A 22,688-nucleotide genomic window follows, 5' to 3' on the forward strand; every position below is an offset into this window, starting at 1 on the left:
CGGGGGATTCCCAGTACGTGGATAGGGTCGCGGCGGAATGGGACCTGGGCGGGGATGGGGACAATTATTCTGTTATAATTGTGGAGGGCTAGGGCATTACGCTTGGGATTGTACGAATCCAACCAAAGCCTATCGTTTGTCATGCTACCAGTTTGATCACGATGTAGTCAATTGCCCTACGTGGATTACTCAATTGCAGGAAAAAGGAGTGCTCCCAACTAACCCCAGTCAAAATGTCCAAACGATGAAGGCTGAACCACGCACCGAAGACCCCAACATAAATATGATGCTCAGAAGTGGCGCAACTACAGGGGAAGATAAGGGGAAGAAGCCGGAAGAGGATACGTGGGTTCGTAAGGCTCCCGTAAAACAACCAGAATTTGATTTGGCACAAGCGAAGGAAACCTTTTTGGAGGCTAAGAAAAATTTCACAGAAGCATCGACTTCGAGTAGTAAGGGGCAACTGGAACTAGAACAGGATAGGTCTTTGATAACTACCTTCTTAGAAACTGTATGAAGCTTTTGAGGGATGCTAATGTGATGAAAGGGTTACAAGATTTAATAACTAGATGTGTTGGGGCAGACGAACCGCGCTTGATTCGAAAATTGGGCAAACATGTTTTGCGTACCGGTCAGGAGATGTGACTGACCATCCAGATTGGCAACTATGAGATGGACCAGGTCATTTTAGATCTGGGGTCCGATGCAAATGTCCTACCAAAATAGACTTGGGAATGCATGGGCAGGCCTACACTACAATGGTCCCCGATCCAATTACGGATGGCCAACCAACAAAAGATTCTACCTATGGGAAGGCTGCAAGGGGTTACCATGGACATCGATGGTGCCAGCACACAAACCAATTTTGAAGTCATTGAAATCGTGGATGACAGTAACCCATATCCAGCATTGCTAGGGATAGATTGGGTAACAGACATGAATGGAATCATCAACCTCAAGAAATGGAAAATGATCTTTGAAAAGAATTCTCTTCGAGTAGTGATTCCATTGGATCTAGCTGAAGGAGCATGTTATACTAAACCTATGTGCGATGATGACAGTGATGGGGAACTAGACTGTATCTATCAACTCACAGCGCGAGATCGAGATAGGGTGAATCCAACAGCGGATGGTCGACTCTCATGGGACCACGATAGCTCTTGCACGTCGGATTCAGATGAAGAGGTTGAACGATGGCAGAACCGACTGCATGAAGTAACCACATTAAATTGCAACAAGATGGTCGTGACAGGAGCCGTAGAGCCACCCACGGAGGAAGCCGAAGAACTGGTTGCCTCAATGAAATCGAAACCAAGTGCGCCGATAATATCTACGGTAGCACCCCGAACGACCTTGGCTTCAACAAAAAGGGCAGTCGTAACAAAGCAAAGGAAAAAATGTGGAGGTCGCGGACAGGCATAGGCACAAGTGGCCAGAAAAACTAAGGGAAGCAGCCTGAAGTGACTCTGGTCACCAGTAGTTGACAACAGGATCCACAGGGACTCAAGGGGCAGCACACATCGTGGCCGTCCAATGACACAAACCTCTTGGAAGTTGCAAATACCACGGACTAGATGGGTCTGGAGTAAGCGATGGAAGAGAGCTCAGAGGAAGCCGGGTAGCTGCAGGCCCCATGTTGACAGCACACTCTGGGTACGGTCGGGAGACCAAAGAGCGATATGCGGGAACGGATTCAGCAGAATGTCACACCGTGACACTCACAACAGTGTAGCCCCTCTACACATAAGGCGATTCGGACCGCTTAGGAATACTGCTAAGAACGACCGAGTTGTGACCCTGCTATCATGGCTGTGCACACATCCTCGGAACGAAAAAATGGCTACCCGAGCGATCGAGTGGTGCTCGCAGCCCGGCTGGCAGGGACATTACGACGACACACCAGCGGTGCGAACACCTGACTAGTGGTCAATGCTACAGTCTCAGTGCCCCGAGCAGTTGAAAGAAGGCATGGGACTATAAACAAGTCTACAGGAAGCTGGTCTGGTGAAACACTTCCCTCCCAAATTACTCTGCCCTCTCGATCGCAGCAGCGCCCGATGGACTGTGCTACCACGCAGACCAGTCAAGAGATGACCATTAGCACCACTATTCATGACAAGGATGTTACGGTATGGCAGGAAGGAGCGGGCGGTGAACCTTTAAGGTGAAAGTTTCGAGTCAGATCTGCTAAGATCTGCCAAGGGAACATTAGTACTAAGCTAGAAAAGGAGGGAAGGAAGTTGTTCAAAACTTTTTCTTTATTTTATGACCTAGGCACGACACAGGCATATTGGCACTATACATCAGAGTAGAGCAGCAAGTAGTTGGCTCCCAGACAACCCATGAGTACCATGGCCAGAACCCAAGCACGATTTGTGGAAGAAATGAAGCTGAATCTGAAAGAGCTAGCGGGCAGGAGTCAGGCACCTGGGGTTTTGAAATCCGCATGCAGACTGTGGAAGAAGAAGACTAAGTAGAAGACAAGAATAGTCTGAGCCTCACCACAATTCACCAAGCAATCCGCAGCTGATAAGGGCAAAGCCATTTCCACCGAAACTGACGAGGATGACGATGCTCTCCAAGAGTTGCTTGACCAGATAGATGCACAGGTCGAGGAAGAGGTGGATGCATTCCAACTCCCATCGTTACCTCCATATCTCTCTCCATGGTGAGGGTCAACCAAGCTACCCAAGGACTTAGACATTGCGAAGACTGAGCTTCAAGCCCCGCTTCTTCCAAGATGACATAAGGTTTGAAGGCTTGCCATTGGGGCACATCCCGAGTACCAAGTTTGAAGATTGGGATCTGGTCGACCGTGATAAGTTCCCTGAGCTGGCCAAAGACATGTTATTGCCATGGGTATGGCTACTAGGTGTGGAGAAGGCGGGCATCCTCAACCTCAGATGGCTACCTCACTACCATCGCATGACTATTACCACATTTGTAATCCGGCAACTACTATGTCTGGTACATGATGGATTCCTGTGGTTGGAAGAGCCGATCCCGATCACAACTGAACTAATCCACCAAATAATGCACCTACCATTGAAAGGAAATGACCCTGCTGACACCGCAGGAACCAGCAGCGAGGTAGGACTCGCCGAAACAACAAAAACACGATATCAGCTGGAGAAAGGTAAGCGCGGATATGTCATAGCCAACATCAACAACCGAGCTGTCTGAGTGGCTACCCAACTCCTCGCTTGTAAACTCATGAGGAAGTGCCATGTAGACGAAGTACCCGCTTCTGTCATTGCACTGGCTGGACAGTGTGCCAAAGGGGTCCAGTTCAATTGGGCACAGTTCTTATGCAATGAGTTCCTGACCAACTATCAAGAAGCACAGGAAAAAGGTAAGACATTTCACTATGCATGGTTGCTTTTTTCAATCCTCTTGGTTACAGGTGAACTACCGTAGGATAGCCAGTTCCCCAGCATTATAGATGACCTCCTTGAGGCAGTGCGGTATATGGTGCTATGCGGTACAAGGGATGCGACAAGGGTTTCTGCAATTCGAGCATTTTGGACCTCTATGGAAGGAAAGATAAGGACAAGGATTGCTCGATGACCACGAATGTCTCCCATGATCTATAATAATTTCCAGAGCACGGCCAAGTTTAAAGCCGACATGCATCACTTGTACATCCGGGCGCGGAAGGATCCGGAACAATCCTGGGTCACACTCCCATTCATGGCAACAGATGAGGCAATTTACATAGTTTTGGCAGCGTGGCCACTCAAATGGCACGCCCCAAATAAGGCCGTCCTCGACCAACTTTTTGCACAGCAGCAAAAGAAGGACCGACAGCAGCGGCTCATGCACCTGGCAGAAAAGGCACGTCGGGAACAATAGATGGCCTCGCAGCAAGAGGTGTCCAAGAACCCACCAGCAGAAGAGATCACAGTAGAGCAGGTATTGGAGTCAGACCAGGAAACAGAGACGTAGGACCACGCAAACCAAGTCAAGCAGTCGCGCACATAGGACTCGCCAACTGCCTGGAAAAAGTCCTAAACAGCAAAGACTTTGGAGAAATAATTCATAGAGACTCCTCCCACTACCAGTGCCTTGCCCGCTCTAATTACAAAGCAAACAATTTTGTTGGGGGAGATCAAGATGCAATAGGAGGTAATACAGGCGCACTCTCTGGGTAGGGTCCACCTCCTCAACAATCCAACTGCAACTGAGCAGATGGTGTGTGCGCCCACACCGAACACTGTACCATTGCTAGCTGATGCTATCCTAGTCAAATACACTGGTAACAACCGTAGTTGGGAGTTAGATCTGGCTACCCTACCTAGTGGGTTACTCTACCAACTGCAGGAAGGACTCACTAATGAACTCCAGGCTAGGGAAAGTCACGCCCTTCACACTTTAATGGAGCAAAAAGCCGAGTTAGAACAGGTAAATCTTCAGCACGCTGCCTTGGTTGAACATTATCAGGACGTCGAACAAGCCGTGACAGAAGCATGCAGCACGGTTCTGGTGTTAGCTATCCTCGTGGACCTTCCAACCATTACCAAGGTTCAACACATGGCCACAGGAGCCCGCACGACCCAAGAGGCGGCTGCAAAAGCACAAGGGGAGCTTACTCGACAAATAGTAGAGCTCAGACTCTAAGCGCAGCAACCATTGGCAGATCGTGAACAATGCCGCGTAGAAATTCAAGCAGGCATGGAAACAATGAGGTGTATTGTCCATGAATATTCGGGGCTCTTAGATCAGTCTATTGGTATACTTACATCTCTCCAGGAGGACCCCACCATACAGCGCGTAGAAGTTGAGGCGCGCGCACTGCAACAGGCCTATGATACAGCTCGCGGAGATGCACAAATGGTCGCTCTCACACAACGGCTGGCCAAAATGCGGGAGGCCCAGGCTCTCAAAGCCCAAATGGACATTGCACAACAACAAGAGGCAGAGCTTAAAGAACGCATTCAGCCTTGGCTCAATGAAGCATTTTCTATCTCTACAACGATTGAGGGAAAGTTAGCACATATGCAGGTAGTATGTGATTCCAAGCAGGCAAATCCAACTGACACAGATGCATCAGTGACTTGGGTGGAACAGGTACAATGAATCGCCGCAGAATTTGTTGAGGAAACACATGTTGTGCAGAAGTTGTTAACCGACCTCTATGAGAAGATCGCCGCACCAGCCGAGTGACTCGAGACGAGTCACGATGATTGTGTTGGGGGACTGTTGGGTAGCGGAAGCCCCACGCAACGGTTAGGGGGTGCGAAGCCGGAAATTTTGGGTAAAGTTAGGATAAAGACTACGCTAAAAGCGCGGAGCGCGAATTATAATAGGTCGAGTCAAAGGGTAGTCCACCCAAAAATAATGTAAAGAAATGTAAATAGAGTCGGCTTGCGCAGGGATCGCGGGCCAAGGAAGGGTATAAATAGAGCGAGGCTCTATGGGTAGAGATAGTGAAGTTTGGATAGAAAATCTGGAATATGAAATGTAATGGGTTTCTGAAGAAGATAGTCGGAAAGCGTCTGTAAGTCCAAGTCGATGGTTGGGATAGTAGGTAGAGGCTCTGTAGCTGTGTGCACAGAGGCCTGGAAAATCCACAGCTATGTGTGCGGACCCCTGCAGCTGAGTGCGTAGGGTAGATCTAAATGTATTGAGGATAAGTGGAAATAAAGATAAGTTTCTTATGAAATTCTGTGTTCCTTCTGAGCTGTCGCGAATCTGACTTTCATAATATCTGTTTAATTTAATCTACTTATTATATGAATGAATGTAAATCTGGGTTCATTTTAATGCGCAAATCAGTTGTGTTGGTTAAATGTTTACTTAAAGACCCTGTTCATTTGTAACCACATCCTCCAATAGAATAGCACGCTAATAAGGAAGCTATAATCAATCTGGATCTGTTCGAATACCGAGCAGCAGCGCGCAAAACCTCCAAACCACACCAAGACATCCCTAGGGTGCGGAAACCTGGTTCAAGCACCCTCCCCTGCTACCTCGGGTGAGACCTCAGTCCGCGCTCTGCGGGCTGTTGTTGAAAGGGTCGGTAGCTGCAGGATTTGTTTGGCTAAATAACTCTTCTGAACTTGGGTCAGGCCCATATAAGCCAACAGGTGTGTAGTATTTGATTGAAGCTCAATTGACATACATCTTCACCAAGGTATAACCACTTTTCTAATCTGCCATTTTGCAAATAAGGAAATACTAAAGCTTTGATATCAAGGTTTGAACAATAGGTAATGATTCTGATCAAATTCTGGTGTCTAACTTTTCCCAACTCATTACATTCACTAATATAACTTCAGTGAGCCTCTTCATTTTGCAAATTGAGGACCTTGATTGCAACCAACGTGCCATCGATCAAGACTCCTTTATAGACTGATCTAAAACTACCAACTCCTAACAAGTTCGCACCACTAAGTCGGTTAGTTGTAGAAATAAGTTCCTCCTGTGAAATTCTTGGAGGGCCTGAATTCCAAGGAATAGCTTCTATAATCTCGAGGAAATCTCTCCTCGAACCTGTCCCTTGCCATGTTTCCAAATTAAGAATCCAATGAATAAAATGCATATTACAACAACACAAATTCCAAAAGGAATTATTACCCTTTTCACAAGCCAATGATTATTGTGAATATTGGCAATAGGTGATGGACATGGTGGCAAATGTACCCATTGTTTGCTTAGATCGAAATATTCCATGAATGCTCCGCTCATATGTCTTCGGAAAATCCTGCCTTTAGGAACTTCCCCCATCAACTTATTGAAAGAGAAGTTCATATGGTGATGTATTTTAAGGTTTTCTAGGGACATTTTTATTGTGCCTAATAAAGTGTAGAAAAATAAATCCAAGTCCTCCTGAAAGCCCATTTTCCCAAGTGAATCAAGAATTGGGACATCAAATGAGTTCAACGACAGATTGAGATATTGTACTTTTGTGCAGCTTTCAAGTTGGCTTGGAATAGAACCCGTTAACTGATTGAAAGAAACATTTATTTGTTGAAACATGGTCATTTTGCTAATTTCCAAAGGCAGAGGACCTTCTAATAAATTGTTGGACAAGTTGAAGAAGAATTGAAAATTTGGAAGCCCTGCAACTGTTCGTGGTATATTTCCATGGAACCTGTTGTGAGCCAGGTCCAACATCTCCAATCTCAGGCAATCTCCTATGTTGGGGGATATGTTTCCAAATAATTTGTTTTGATCAAGGTAGAGGTCTCTCAGCTATTTCAGTTGACCCAAAGAGTGAGGAATTTGTCCATAGAACTTGTTTTGGCTTAGAGATAAGAGTCCTAATGTTTGTATCCTACCAATTTTCGTTGGGATCTTTCCTTGTAACTTGTTTTTTCCTAGATACAATCTTTCCAGCTTTTGAAGTCTGCCAAGTGTTGAAGGAATAGATGCATTGAATATATTCCACTCTAAATTAAGGTATGTCAGATTAGCGAGTTTTCCAATCTCTGATGGTATTTTTCCACCTATTTCATTGTGGCTCAAATTGAACACAGACAGTGGGGAAGTTTTTCAATGGAAAAAGGTAGGGTGTCAGTAAGATGGTTTTCTCCTAAGTGTATTTGTTCAAGGAAGGAGAAATTAGTTAGAGCCGTAAGAATAGGTAATGTTGTGCTAATACCACTTACGAGTTGATTTCAAAAAGAGGCATTCCAATCTGAATAACTAATCCAACTGCACAGGAATTTCTAGGATGCACATAAAATATTGGGGCGTGACCAAATAGAGACATTCCAACAATTTTTTGCCTTTGTGTCAGTTTACAGGAATAAAAAATTGGTACAATTGGATACAAAAACTAACCTCCAACTACTTATAAAATAGTTAGATATATGTCCATCTAGCTAAGGTTTAGTGGCAAGTCCAACTGCTTGTTGTGAAGATAGCTCAAGTTCAAATCCCGACAGGTGGGCTCCAGTAAAATTTTCATCTGAGGCTGGAAAAAGTCCCAACAACCTTGACAACAAATGGATGCAGAGAAAAATTAACCAGTGCCCACTATAAGCCCAAACGTTCCTGTTTAAAAAAGAACAATTCAGTTAAAAACTCAATTATTGCAATCATTGGACTGGAAATTGTGGAGAACAAGAACAAGAAAAAAACATAACTTTATAATGAGAATATGATTTAAAAGGGGGATGACTTTCAAGTGAAGTATTTTCCATACCATTCATTCTTTCTTTGCAAATTACACAACTTCTTCAACTTGAGAAATCCTGGGAATAAGATATCTTTCTACATTTGCGCATCTGCCATAAACTAATCCAAGTTGAAGCCTCCATATTTCCAAAACATTCATTGTATCTAAAATTATAGAGTGTATTTGAAATCTACCAACTGCACCAAATGACCACCCAGAATGACACTTGTCTGCTATGTTACTCCCAATGTCTCCAAACTTTCTTGTCGTAACCAAAAAAGAGGACCAAAAAAGTAGAACTAATAGAAAAACTAGTAATTATTTGATTGCAACCCAGTTTTTAATCAAGGAACAAAAGGTCCACAGGATATCATCTGGAATTTGTATCTTCTAACATCAGATATTGGACTGCTCACAATCAGAGTTGGGCTTCTCTGTAGGAAAACAATACTAACAAAATGAAATTAGTTATTGAAAGAATATATCGCAATTCCTATTGTGAACACTGAAACAAGTAGTCTCAGAGATAGTGAGACAGTTAGTAGATGCTTGTTTCTCCATGTTGCATGTTTCTGGTTGGGCTCATTTCATCCTTTACTTTGTGTTTTTAGTTCAATGACGTGATTCATAATAGTTTGTCCAATAGGAAAATTGTAACTCAAAGTAATTTGCATCAACAGATTGTTTAACCCTCCATCTCAAAACACTTTACTCTAGTAACTACTAATTGCAATGACCCTTTGTCAACAAAAGCATGTCTACATGAAAGAATAATTTGCACTGACAAATTATTGATCCTTCCATCTCGAAACACCTTACTCTATCAGCTACTAATTGCAACGACCCTTTGTCAACCAAAGCATGTCTTCATGCTTCTTGCTGTGTAAACTGTTATGTTTATTGTCTTTTAAGAGGGCATCACCAATAATCCCCACATGAGCATACCCCATCTTTGAAATGATGGAAACGATTTTCATGCCTCACAATAATTTCTCGATTAGAAATATTAGCTATAAGCTTTGTTGCAATGTGGTAGTGATGACACACACGAAGGTTTTTTGTGATCCTTATAAGGGTTTCGGGGCTTGTGTGGAATCCCCTCATGGATAAAATCTACAATCTTAATAAATTCATCCTCAAGAAGCCCGTGGGTGGTTAATGTAGGAGTATTCATACTTAAATCCCAGTATTCAGATGTTCTGTAGATGAGCAAGACTTGAATTGATGCACACCACCATGACTACTTATTGGAAAAGTAGATGTGACTACTTTTCTACCATCGCTATTATTTTTTCTAGCTGGATCTATGGAACTCATTGAGCTTGCAAGAATGCCTCTACTCTGGCCAATCAAATGACTGGATAGAGTAGCAGAATAAAAAGGCCATTCTGAAAAGACAGGGTCTGTCAATGAAGAAGGCCTGGATTGACTTGTTGCATTCTGGAAAATGTTCGAGGGAATATATGTAACTACCTCTGCACCCTCTTGATTACATCCACCAACCAGAAATGTAGATCTCCCACTAGATAATAGAGGTATGACATCATCAACTATGGGTGGTGATATCATCTATGTTTTGTTCAACTTGTAGGAATGTCTTAATTTCCTCCATTTCTCTTCTTTGTCTGAGGCATGGCAGTGATCAGTCATGGACTTTCCTTGGCTCCAAGTCAAACATGGCTTGTCACATACATAGTAATGGCACTACACAATTGAATTACATGAGAAGCAATGTCCTAGATAAGTACTCTTCAAATACAATATTATCACAAGAAATATCTATGTACATACCAAGCACATAAAAATACAACATACATCACAAAATCACTTGTATAATTCAAACCAAACTTTAACAAATAATATATTTTCTTCCAAACTTTTTGTACTTAAATGGACTATGCCTCAGTAAGCTTACCAAGGCACACTGTTTCTCATGAGGTGTGTTGTTGAAAGGAAAACTTACGCAACAATGCCTTGAATGAGGATAGTCCTTAAATGCAACCTGATAACGTTTTAAAGAGCAATCAATTATCAACATTATGATATCAAAGTTGAAAATGGAATATTAAGGTGTAAACTTATCTATCACAAAATCCAAATTGAAATGCTAATGCACATAATTGTTCACCATAAAACCCAAGTGCAATACTAATGCACAACATTACCTAGCACATAATTGACCTTCAAAACTTATGTAAAGAGTTCACTAAACATCCATCATGTAGACTCAGGTCTAAAATGGCCATGATAAGATGAGCATTTTAAGAACTGTTCAGCTCAAAGATAGAAAAATAAAAATCACACTTGCCAGAATTTTTTCAGTATTCAAATTATTTTCTGAGAGATGAGCATATTTTACTAAGGAAACATAAAACCCTCAGTTACATTCCTTGAGAGAGAGGATGACAAATATTTCTCAATTGTTATAAATTTCTGATTTGCACTAAACAGTTTTTGCAGCATGGACAAAACCAAGATAAACTAACATTATCATACAGGTTCAAGTGAACTTTTTTTAAATTTGAATTTCACTGCAGAGCTTACTGAAGAGTAGGAATATTTCACAAAAAACATTAGTATTTAGGACCCAACAATACAAGAATAAAAAAAATAAACACAATATGTCCAACTGATGTTTATTGTGTCTTTCTAATGGTCTTCTGATGAGATAATGAAGAATGTATTAAATGTACTAATTAACGAGGTATAACCAATCTGCATAAATGAGATTTGACATGTAGCTTATTTTCCTATATAAAAAAAATGGCAATATGTCCATCATCTGCATGTGTGTGATCATCTGTGTGATTGTGTTGAGAGAGTGAGAGAAAGCTTTGTAAAAATGAAAATGGTTCAAGTTAGTATTCCATGGTTGGTTGCCTTCTTAAGATTCAAGGTACTTTAATACTGAAGTTCAACATGAAAAAGAACTTGGAACTAAACAGCTAACTATAGATCACAAACCTCTCAATCAACGAAGAACGCAACAATGTTAGTCAATGAAATTCCTTCTTTATCACAAAATTTTATAAGTAGATACTCATTGCACTTAGCCAATTCCTTGCTCTCAAAATGGATGATTGGTGAGCTATTTATGCATTTTCCTCTAGAGAATATTCCACACATATTTGTCCATCTATTTTAGTTACTTTAACATATATGTTCCTAGCATCTCATCCTACTTTTTACATTGAAAAAACCCTTTCCCTATGCATAATCTTACACATAATAAACAAAATTGTACAAAGTAACGAAATACACATAAGAGAATATGAGGTGAATGAAAAGAAAAATTTAGTCAATCATAATATTGTGTTGCTTCTTCCATGCCTTAGACCTTTGTTGTTTCTTCTTTTTCTTCATTACCAATTTTGAGGACCTCTACTTGTTCCTCGCGGTCAATCTTCTGAAGTGCATTAATAGTCAATGTGGAATAAAGAAAAGCATAAGCATTGTTGAAGGCTTGAACTTGACTTGTGAACAACTTTGCAAAGCGGTATTATAGTACAAGACTTGAGTTGTTTATCAGTTCTCATAATGTTATCCCATGAAAATGAAGGGGGAATTTAAAGTTTTTACGGGATTTCCTCTCTCACCAAGCATAATTAAAGACCCTTGGAGTTCAGTGGAATTTTGAGAGAAACTTTGTTATGAAACCAACTCACAAAAAGATAGAAAAGAGAGATCAACACCTTAGAATTCAACCTCTTCGAGGGGGAAACCTCCTTTACATTACACAAATGAACAATTCTTGGATGATACAAATGAAAAGACCTCCTTTCTATATATAGGAGTCTAAGGGATCATAACATAATTAGAGCCGACATAACAATGATAATGTAAGGGCACAATAATAACAATAGTGGGCTTCTATGGGGCACAATAGCAACAATATGGGAACTACATGGGTACATCAATATAATAAGTGGGTTGTACTAATAACAATAAGGGGTTACACTATTAGTATAGGGGCCTAACATGCCCCTCTCCTTCAAAAAGTGTTGTCCTCAACGCTTGAGTAGTTCTTTATGCTTCTGTATAAAATTCTTGTCTTCCCATGTGGAATCTTCAGCGGGTAAGTTGTTCCACTTGATGAGATACTCTGAAATTGATCGATTTCATATCTATCGGGTTCTTGTTTCTATAATTGCTTCAGGTTCCAATGTGATTTTTCCTTCCTCTTCAATTTCTGGCAATATTGTTTGAATTGGGATCTTTTGCAACTTTTGAATAAGTGGCCATACTTCTTCATCCTTCTTCCATTCATCCCTTGCTTCATTTATCGAATCTAGTTGGATAATAGAAATAGCACAAAACAATGCTTCCACATCCTCATCCTTTCTGGAGAGTGCATCTGCAACAAAATTTTGCTTCCATTTTCTATAGATGATGTCAAAGTCATAACCCAACATATTTGTGACACATTTTTTCTGTTCTTCTAAAGATAATAGTTGTTCCAAAAAGTATTTAAGACTATCATGATCCATTTTTACCTTGAAGAGTCTTCCCATTCGGTAAGGTCGCCATTTTTTAAGTGCATGTAGTATTTTCAACATTTCCTTCTCATAAATAGCTCGCTTTAGATGTAGCAATAAAAATAGCCAATCACCTACATCAAAACATTTTTCACTACAATGTTGATCTACCTGTTGTTTCATTTGATTTTGCACCAAAGTGGCGTTATCCTTTAAAAGTTGGAGAACTTGTTGTTGATGCTCGATGTGATCTTTCACTTCTTGAACCTTTTTCTTCTTGATATGTCCTTCTATCTCTAGAGTTTGAAGAGTGGTAATTTCTTCCAATCCTTTACAAGATATGGTCGGATTCATTTCTTGATGCTCGATGTGATCTTTCACTTCTTGAACATTTTTCTTCTTGATATGTCCTTCTATCTTGATAGTTTGAGTGGTAATTTCGACCAATGCATTACAAGATATGGTTGGATTCATTTCTTCTTTCTCGATGTGATCTTTCACTTCTTGCACCTTTTTCTTCTTGATATGTCCTTCTATCTTGAGAGTTTGAGGAGTGGTAATTCTTGCGTATATCCTCTTCTTTTGATGTTTATTGATCCTTTTCTTCCTCCTCTTCATATTCTATGTAAAATCATTTCTTCTCACCACACTTATGACCTTTAGTGCATTTTCTATCACAATTGTAACAAATCCCTTTTTCTGTTTTTTCTTCCAATTGTTGTGGTGTAACCCTTATAGGCTGTGGAAGGCTAGGAGAAACAACACTTCCATCTTTATAGTTGTGAGGGGTATGCTTCCTGGTTTCCATAATTTTGCTTTCCACTATGTCACAAATCCCTTTTACTCTTTCCAATTGTTGTGGTGTTGCTCTAAAGAAGGTGTTGCTCTTTGTATCCTCATAAAGTGCTATCATTTCCTCCGTGAAAATTGACCACGTAACAAGTTGTTACGAGAACAAAGCCCTTCATACCATAAAAATTGATCCGGTTCTAAATATGAATATGCAATACATACCTTTTGTAACAGTGGTACACCATGTAAATCAAAATATTGCTCCATCTGAAGTATCCAATTTACCGGATCCTTGCCATCAAACTTCCTCATCTTGCTTTTTCTTGATTTTAGGATCTCGATCTTGAAACGACTGTAACTCTGTACTTTTGGATCTTTAAGTTCTGAAATTGTGACCTGCAGTAGCCCTCTGCGTCCTCTTTCCAATGCCACCAGTTTGATCCAAATTGGATTCTCCAAGAAAGAGTTATGCACAATCTCCCAAGATGACTTGATTATAGACCTTTCCAAAAGAGCGAAATTGTATGAAGTGCCACGTGTCACTGTTTCAACCTTTGGCACTGAAAAATATATAAAAGAAACTACAATCCGTCCTCTTTCTACACCTTCTTACAAAATTTCAGTCCGATGCACAGAGAGAAAGTTATGATGATTTTCCCCAGGTCACTTGGTTGGAATGTAATTCAGGAGTCTGCAAAAAGACCAACTTACTCAGATCATATCTCCGCAAATATAGCGCGAAAAGCTCTGAAATTCGGACCCGAGATTCAACGCGATTTCGCCTCAAATGGGCTTTTTTTTAGCTTCTGAAACGTCACAGAAAAATTTTATAGCGAAAATGCCACGATGACCTGTTTGGAGCAGCGAAACCCTAGAATCCAAAGCTCTGATACCAAATGTTATGAAACCAGCTCACAAAAAGATAGAAAAGAGAGATCAATGCATTAGAATTCAGCCTCTTCGAGGGGGCAACCTCCTTTACATTACACAAATGAACAATTCTTGGATGATACAAATGAAAAGACCCCCTTTCTATATATAGGAGTCTAAGGGGTCATAACATAATCAAAGCCGACATAACAATAATAATGTAAGGGCACAATAATAACAATAGTGGGCTTCTATGGGGCACAATAGTAACAATATGGCCACTACATGGGTACATCAATATAATAAGTGGGTTGTACTAATAACAATAAGGGGTTACACTAGTAGTATAGGGGCCTAACAAACTTGGAGGTTATGCACCTTGTTCTGTCTTTTCCCAAGCACCACTCATTGTTGAGGGAATGGATAGAAGAAGTCTGGTTACCTTGTTGGAGACTTCTTCAAAGGTGCACTTTACCATGAGATTCCATTTGAGCACACTTGACAGATCCAAGGAGCAATTACATGGCTTACATTAGTTTTGTTGCATCATTGACAGAGAGCCTTGTTCTTACATTGAAATCAAGATCAGGGACAACATGGATGGAAGATACAAGCAGGAAATAAATTTTGTAATTTATTTCATAATACTGGGCTTTAAGTCTGAAAAGTACAAAATTACAGAACACCTGAAAATAAATTACATCAAGCCAAGGCAAAGTACTAATAGACAAGAATTTCCGTTCGATGAGCATGGTGAACATCTATGACCATAGATGAGGGGAACGGTAAGGAGTGAATGTCAAACTTAGTCCTATTCCTCTGTTGTGACCCAAAGAGAATGAGGGGCAATGCCCAAAATAAGAAACAAGAAATGAAATCCAAGAATGATCCTTCGGGCATGTCCTGAATCGGTGAAGGTCCTCCGAGGACCGAAGCCAACAAACTATCCATGATGACAAAATTCAAAATCATGAAATTAAGATCAAATATTGAACTCAGAAGTATAATACAAATTGCCACTTTTCAGAAGGCAAAGAATATCGAAAATCAAGCAAATCAGATCACCAAATTAGGAAAATAGAATGCTACCATCATAAATCAAATTTCTATATCACTAAAGAATATCTGGAAAGGATAAGAACTCATTTCACGTACCTCAAGTTTCGGTTCCAAGGTCCTAGTCGTAGCTTGAATTAGGCCTGCCTTATAGAAGAAGGAGGCAGTCTCCATGTGTTGCTCTTATGGGGGCTTAAAAGTTGCATGTAGGTGAAAGGAGGATTCATTAAGGAGAGAAGAGAAGCTTGAAGGTTTGGCTATATTGTTATGTTCTTGAGTGAGTTTCTCTGCTTACGATCTCCCTCTAGGTAGGTCCCTGGCGTTGCTTGAAAGGAGTCACCAATTCAAAAATTAGAAATGGAGGATTCACAAACTGAGGAATCTGAAACTATCAAATTTATACACCCTTTCCATCGATGAAAACCAGATTTGAAAACAGGGAGCCATTCACCGAATCACCCTTGCAAACCATGAAATAAGGATGATTGGGACCAAATCCAACCTCCCAAACCAGAAAATGGGTGATTGTAAACGAATTTAACATTGCAAAGCAGAAAATCGGGCGATTGTAAGGGAATATAACCTCCCAAACCGGGAAAATCGGGCCAAATGAGTCTTTGCATGGTTTGTATGCCCCTTTTTCTTTGGGCGAAAATGAAAAAATAATTATTTTTTAAATAAAAGTTGGGCTAACTATATGAAATGGGTGATTTATAAAAATTTCGCCCCTCTAAAATGCAAAACCCCTTAAATTTCACACTTGGGCTAAAATTCTCCCCAATTTACCATGTTTTTTGTAAAAGAAAATCTTGCCCCAAATACCAACAGCAAAAAAGTGGTTAAGATTACCATGACTGAATTTACTGAAGAGATGATCGGGCATACTACACACTTTCTGCCATTGCTTGATAGACTCATAGAGCTCCCATATACTAATCTTCTTCAAAACTCCAAGCTCCTCGATACCCCCAACAAGAATCAAGGACCCCTCATGCTCCAGTATATGCAGGAAAACCATAAGGGGCATGATAATCTCAACCAAATCACAAGTTCCAGCATCAACATCAAAGACCAGCAAGTGATCAGGACCATGGGTTAGGTAGAACAAAAAACCATCTAAATGAGTAGCATGCCCCAACATAGAAAAACTCCCTTCAAAACTACCACAAATGTTCCATGAATCACTCCTAGAATCATACACCTGTGAAGAAATCCCATCAACAATACTTTTAACTGAAATTTGATACTCATTGTCTCTCTTTGGATACACCACCATTGCTACCACATTGGGAGACTTCATAGATAACACGGGAGGCAAAATCCTATGGGTTTGGATGAACAAATTACATACAACAAGGGATCCCTTTCTATTCTCTGCTACCAATAGACCCCCACCTAATACTATAGGCTTACAAAGCCTTGAACATGTTATAGAACAAGGGCATGAATATAACATGTAGGACATGGGAATAACAACCCACTTGTCATATGTAGGATTATAGGAAACAACAACATTTCTATTACAATTTTCTGCAAACGGAATGAATAAAAGGTCTTGTAGGGGTAGCCTATTATAGGCCATCAGAAATGAATCCAACTGCACACCATTGGATTCCAGGATGTGCAAACTCTCAACATCTTGAACATGTTCGAAATCGGTAATCTATCCAAGATATTCTCCCACAAATTATATGGAATATCAACGGTCTGCAGTCCCTGTATTTCGCTCTATTCCTTCACGACAAGAACCAATCTAAAAAGAAATCAAAAATCCTCTTTCTCCCTTAAAAACTTCGCAAGTCATAAGTTCAAGGTCATTTCCCAACATTATCAATTCATCATTGTCCTTGTTTGAAGAATTGAGATAATAAGTTTTACAATTGTATCCAAGTCTACAATAGCATGCATATGTACACTACCATTGATGAATTATCAAATGCCACTTTTTATTCTCTTGATCAGTAAACCATGCATTTTTATTCAATTTCAATAACTACCTTAATATATATTTCACAATATTCCTGTTGACTAGTTAGTTACCATGTTGTTTGGTCAAATGGGGAATTTCCCATCCTGGAAATGTCCTACTGCAACTGATTTATGTTTATCTTCTAAAAAATAAATCATGAAAATACTACTTTCAGCCAGATTTTGAAAGCAGATTCTGTAGACAATGTGAGACTAAGCATGGACCCACACACAATACATGTGGGACTCCCACGGGTGAAAAATAAAATGATGGGTTTCAAGTACATTTAGAGTAGCTTCTGATTGGATGACACTGAAATTATACCACAATACACAACATTCCCACTTCCATCCCATATTTGTATTTCAATTTTTTTGTGAATTATAATGTCTAACATCAAATAAGTACCCTCATTATATACATAGAGAATATTTTTAAAAAATCCCTTGCATACAAGAGGCCAAAATTATTATTCTGTAGACAATTTGAGAAACTATCAAGGCTTATAGTTTTATAATGAATCGATTTATCATAGCTATCCCCTCTCATATAATTGCCAATGATTTCCATTACAAGAAACACTTCATCTTTGAAATTGTAGCTCTAGAATTTGGAGATATGTATTGGCCATAAAGAAGCTCATTGAACTCCTATGGACATTCAAATACTAGGCAAGCCAATGCAGAAGCAATCTTCTTGGATGATTTGCTCATGAATCTATACACCATCTCAAAATGAGTAAACCACCAAATTTCTCAAGGTCATGATAATCACCTGTTTCACATTTTCTCACTTACATTCCCATGATACCTTACCATAAACAAAAAAAACTAGGTTTTAATAGACAATACGAACATCACAACTATTAAATATATCCTAATCATATATTTATATACAATTACATGTCAAGTTGTTCTAAGACGCACAAAAAAAATCTCCCAAATTAAAGAGAAAAGAAATTCTAGGGTACTGCAATTCCATTCAAACTGCAGCTCCCATTTTAAGAGTAACAAGACTTTGCAAAAGGTAGTGAAATTGGCAGGAAGTGATCGCTGATCTTTGTCTATAGTTTATATGTTCTCTTTTTACTCTTATAATAGCATAGTCCATAGTCGCAGGGGATCAAGCTATATCCATTAATGTTTTGTTCTGTTTCTGCCAGGAGGACCCATTAAAAGGTCTCCTTTTGGAATTTTAGCTCCTAGCTCTTGGTACTTTTTAGGATTTTTAAGAAAATGCACCAACTCCATGATCTCTTGCTTTGCTTCATCACAACGGCTACATCCTTAAATAGTACCTTGATCATAATGCAGGAAACATGTAGCATATGTGACTGAACTTGAAAACTAAAAATCTGGAAGTTGAAATCAAGTGGCACAACGTGAAGAACTTTTATTGTATGAAAACTGCTAAATGTTTAACAGGACCATTACAAAGTGCTGAATTTCTCTATGAAAGAATAATCAAAACATACTGAAGAGAAATAGGTAGTGTGCATATCAATACAAGTATCCAACCCAAAACAGAGAACACTGAGAAAAATTGCAACGTACATTAAGACAACATGTACTGTACCATGAAGTAACAAAAAAAGAGATGGCATTCGAAATTCTAAACAAATGTGGATGAAAATGTAGACAGGCTCAGCAACATACATATAAGAAAATAAATGCATAAAATGTGAAAGAATCTCATAACGATCAGCAAGGGAGAGAAATAACTGATCTTACATCGTAATATGATGCTAAAACATCTAAGCCTTATAAATTCAAAATTTTAAGCTACATCATAGCAGTTGAGGCTTCAATTTGGTGTATTCATGCAACTAGCACCATACTGATACAAGGCCAAATAGAATATACAATATTTTCTATAAGAATATTTTGTTCTGCAACATTGAGATACAGGTCTATAATTAAAAACTTTAGATAAGGAAACAGAAACTCCACAAGAGAAGACATGAATATTTTGAAATACAAACCTTGTCCTTTGAATTTTTATCTAGCTTCATCACATTAGCTTTACCAATGTTTAAGATTCCATGACCACCCTTGCCTCCAGGTCCACCTACACCTAAACCACTTTGCATCCCAACATATGATGTCCTCCTTGCCACAATGCCTACTATACACAAACAAATAAAACTTTACAAAAATGTACACATCTAAGATTTATGAAAAATATTTGCGCATGCAGCCAAACATATCAAAGATGAAAAACTAATCACTAGAAGAGAAATATAAAATAGATATACCAATGGATATGGGAAAACCTGAAAGCACAAAAAAAATGTGTTCCCGCGGGAAATGTGAAATAGTTCAGTTCTAATAAGTGGCGCTTCACAATATCCTATTGAAGATGTGCTTAAACAGGGAGGTCACCCGGTATCTCCTTCTTCTACCTCCCTATGGAAGTAAGGAAGAAGCTTCTTCGTCATACAGACCAAAAAGAAAAACAGAAAGCGGACCAGAATACAGACTTCACCTAATGGATCTAAAAGTAAGAAATTCGATGTAAGTCCGGGTGCAGGTGATCCTTTTCGCAAAACCCAAAGTCTCATCCTAGGTAACAGTTTATCTAGGTCCTAACTAAATGGCCCTCTCCTAGATCTCATCCTGCTTTCGTGAAGGGGCTCTTTGATCCAGAACATCACTCAAACCCTGAGAACCAACCAAACAATTTGTCTAGCCCTTTTGACTAACAAAATGAAGGATTTTCCACAAAAAATTAACACAGTACAATTCGTCCAGCCCTGTTGGCGAGCAAAACAAAGGATTTTCTACAAACAATTAACACAGTACAAAGGCTCACCACTTTGCCTAGAATAAGAGTGCATTAGACAAAGGACACACCCGCACTTTACACTTCACACACGCACATCTTACACTCCCTCATCTCAACAATGGAGACAGTCTAATTGATACAAGTGAATCCCCCGAATTCAACCCTACCCTCGATTTCTTCGAATGGTAGAGGTGATTGTAACCTCAATTTCTTGGAATGGTAGAGACAATTTCAACCTTGATTTCTTGTAATGGTAGAGGCGATTACAACCTTGGAATGGTAGATGCGATTGCAACCAAATAAGACCTGCAAACTAGGGAATTGGGGCGGTTGCAAGCAAATCTAACTTATAAATCAGGCAAATCGGGCCTTTGCAAGGTTTATCCGCTTTATTTTTTATGGCTAAAATATAATAATTATTCTTTTTTTAAATAAATTTTGGACTAACTATAGAAAATGAGTGTAATATAAAAAATTCGCCCTTCCAAAATATTAAACCCCTTAAATTTCGCTCTTGGGCTAAGATTCGCCCCTAAAATTTTCTATAGAGTCATATGAAGAAGTCCAAAAGACATGTAATTCTATTCCAAAAGTAATTTAGAAGTCCAAGAGTTATATAGAAGTCCAAAGATCATTAGAAGTTGAAAAGTCATAAGAGAAACTCAAGAGTCATGGGGATATGAAAGGTAATTCCTCAAGTTATAAAAGGAGCCTCATTACTCAAGCAAAATAATTTTTCATGTTGGATTCTCCCACAAGGCATTAGAGAGATAGAGATAGTACTTTTGGGGAGAAAGTAGTGGCTTTCACTCTCCACTATTAGAGATAGTGATGTTCATTGTACTCATGTATCTTGGACCTTTTTCTTAACACTCGAATCCATTCGTCCAACACATTTTTATGCATGGATCATTTATGTTTTGGGACTATTCTTCTAATGTTTGTGGTTTATGTTGGCTTTCACATGTACTAAAGTAATTGAACTATTTCGATGAATTTGGTGCTAAACCTGTTGTAACAGTGTGGTGATATTAATGATCATTAGCATATATGTGAACTATTTCGCTTGATGTCTAACAATTCTTCCTTGTTTATATGCATTCGTCTTTGCTAGATTAGTACTACTACTTTTATTTTAGAGACTCGCTTTTATTTCTTACAGTGAAAGATCATTGATACATTTACAATTGAACATTCCAAAAGGCACACTCTCTTGCTCATTCGAAATCACATGTGTGGTACTCTCTCATGCTAATTTCTTAAGCCAAGGCAAATCACTAAGTTAATGGAAATCGGCCCATATTTCCTAATGGAACTCCTACACCAAATGTGAGGTCTAATTGGGACTTCTTATCGAGTATATCCCCTGTATTTTGATGGGATCCAGCACCATCAACATTCTGGTGCTAGAAGGAGCGCAGCCACTTTTTTATGGATGATAACTCATCACATCCCAATCATTCATCTTCTGGACAAGTCAATAATATCTCGATTTCCAACCCAATTCGTATTCCTGAGGTAGGAGGTTCTTCTCAACTTGGTTCGGAGTTAGCCTATGAAGTTACCTATGATCAAATCTAGCAAATTTGACCTATTACCCATCAGTTTGGAAAATTTATCAGTTTACTTCCCGCTGCTCATAATCTTCCTCATCACCCAAAGAAGAAAGAAACAACTCGTACTGGTGTATTCATTACATCAGTGGAAGATTCGATTTTTTCCACTCTTAAGGAATTGGTAGATTCTTCAAAAGACACATTCCAATAGGAGTTTCTTCCACCAGTTAATGAAGAATACAAGGAGCCCCAAGGGTTAGCTCAGTTGGTCGAGTTCTCGTTACTAAGTACCTCACAAGTTGGGAGGTCACAGGGTCAAATCTCCTCGACACCCTTGGGGTTAGGCCTTGCTTGACTGGCCGGCAGGTAGATCCCTTCAGGTTGATATGCCTGTATTTTTCCCATGGATGTAGCAGCCACCCTGTTTCCATGAACCAACCCTAAAAAAATTAAGAGTATGGGGAAGATCTTGTTCTCTCTAACGGAGAACAACTGGTAGTTGATTTTGAGTTTAACGGAGACTTGAATAGTCAAGGAGAAGGATCATCTGATTCAGAAAAGGAGGAAGAAAAAGGAGATGAAGACATGGTTGATCAAGACCTGGATTGGATGGCCCAAGGGCCACTCAATCTCCTGGATAATCTTCATATAATTCCTAAACATCCAAAGAAGTAGCTATCAAAGTTTGATCCTGACAAGAAGGTTAAGGCAGATGACCATATTGATTATTCTACATGCATCTACGAATGCTAGAGGTACAATATGCTGATGTTGCTTGTATACTCTTTCCGTTCACTTTAGAAGGTGGAGCAATAGTATGGCATCGTAGTCTACCTGTTAATTAAATCCATGGCTCGAGGGATTTTAAGAAGTTTTTTTTGACTGATGATAGAACTCTCACCATGCTATTAAAATAACTTGGAAATATTAAGATGGGGGAAAAGGAAAAAGTCAAATATTTTAATGAAACGTTTAACCATAAATTGAACAAGTTCCCTTGAAACACACATCCTCATGATTTTATTACTATAGATTATTATATAGATGCCTTGCCAACAAACTTT

At 39.5% G+C, this 22,688-nt stretch overlaps 1 pseudogene; it reads right to left on the bottom strand.

Annotated features, from left to right (window-relative positions):
• Window positions 1-6,274: 6,274 nt before the first annotated feature.
• On the bottom strand, window positions 6,275-18,089 carry LOC149239875 (F-box only protein 6-like; annotated as a pseudogene).
• Between the last annotated feature and the right edge of the window lie 4,599 nt (window positions 18,090-22,688).

The sequence above is a fragment of the Pinus tabuliformis genome, chromosome 8, assembly GCF_031772625.1.
Source record: "Pinus tabuliformis cultivar Carrire ecotype Pingquan chromosome 8, CPIR1, whole genome shotgun sequence".
In the NCBI taxonomy this organism is placed as follows: Eukaryota; Viridiplantae; Streptophyta; class Pinopsida; order Pinales; family Pinaceae; genus Pinus; species Pinus tabuliformis.